The sequence below is a fragment of the Sinocyclocheilus rhinocerous genome, unplaced genomic scaffold (genome assembly GCF_001515625.1).
Source record: "Sinocyclocheilus rhinocerous isolate Xijiao unplaced genomic scaffold, SAMN03320098_v1.1 scaffold47193, whole genome shotgun sequence".
In the NCBI taxonomy this organism is placed as follows: domain Eukaryota; kingdom Metazoa; phylum Chordata; class Actinopteri; order Cypriniformes; family Cyprinidae; genus Sinocyclocheilus; species Sinocyclocheilus rhinocerous.
In genome coordinates this window covers 1-1,303 of record NW_015654472.1, presented here as the reverse complement: position 1 = coordinate 1,303, position 1,303 = coordinate 1, and the positions used below count along the sequence as shown (strand labels likewise).

Below are 1,303 nucleotides of genomic sequence, written 5' to 3'. Positions count from 1 at the left end.
TGTCTTTATATTAGCCAGCCAGACCACTGTAAGGACCACCCACTGCTCCAACGACAGAATCCAATGGCGTGGAGTGAAAGATTATGCATGCGTATTGTCTGCTGCTTCTGTAAAAATCACTTCATTTTGTTTTTCCAATTTATAATCTGACTCCATTTGTAATTTAAATTCTAAATCCAATTTCAATGAATACTTAATTTATAGTAGATCATAAGATTAGTGGTGCATTAACAATTTGGATATTTCATCTTTCTGGGCAACCCTTTCACTTACTAATGCGCCAGGGACACAATGCCACAGAGGGGCAATGAATATGGTAACATTAAAAAAATAAATAAATAAAAATAAGTCAGATACAGGTTCTGAGTTTAATGAAATAAATTCTACATTTCAGTCTCTAAACCATATTTTATGAGGGATGAGCGAAAAGTATTATTATAAATCAGTCATTAGGACTAGATTTTTAAAAAAAATATGTCACTAAACACTGAATGTTTTACAAAATTAAACCAAGACTTACACATACTAAATCACTCGCATTAGTGTTATGCCCGGTTAAGACAACATGATTTTAGCCCGATTTTGCAACGATTTGCTTTACATAGGGATTCGTAAACGACAATGGGCGTCGGGGCGCAAGATTCCAGCATTTCAGCTAGGGTGTCAGTAGTGGACGACAAAAATATTGTCTAGTCTGAACCCAGCATTAATCAATGTTCTTGGTTTCATTTCTGGTAGCTTTATACTTCAGTTCAAGGATTTCCCCACTACTTTTGCTGCCAAACTCCTTTAGAAATCCAACAAAATCCACACAACACAGAAATCTTGCTAAACTATGAGATTTATTTGGTGAACGTTGAAGACCTAAATTCCCAATGGTTAAACTGGCATGGTTAGCTGCATGCACAGGTGGTTGAGCAACACTTTGGTCAGGCAGGACATTGATCATCATGGGAAGAGTTATCAGCACACATTTGGTCTGAGACATGGATCAGGCCTCACTGCATGGATACAGTCAGAGACATGGATCAGGCCTCACTGCATGGATAAAGATAGTTAGAATTAGTCTGTTCATTTAGCGGCAAACAGCACGAAGCACTCAAAGCATCAGCCACAAGTTTCTTTTACAGCAAGTTGTATTCCAAGTTTTATTAATATTTTGAAAAGCAATGCACTTGAAACGGTGCTGTGGGCCAAATTCAGGTACTTCATTTTTTTAAAAACATGCGTGCGTGTTGGGGAACAAAGCATATATAACATACCTTTAAATGGAGGTGTACATTCACGTCCACATTTAGTGCTG

General features: G+C 37.5%; 1 long non-coding RNA gene across 1 annotated transcript; it reads right to left on the bottom strand.

The window, feature by feature from the left end:
• Positions 1-823: 823 nt before the first annotated feature.
• LOC107717016 (uncharacterized) lies at positions 824-1,303 on the bottom strand. The gene is made up of 2 exons (XR_001637276.1): positions 1,263-1,303; positions 824-1,001 (listed from the first exon to the last, which is right to left on the bottom strand). It is a non-coding gene; the product is annotated as an uncharacterized LOC107717016 (long non-coding RNA).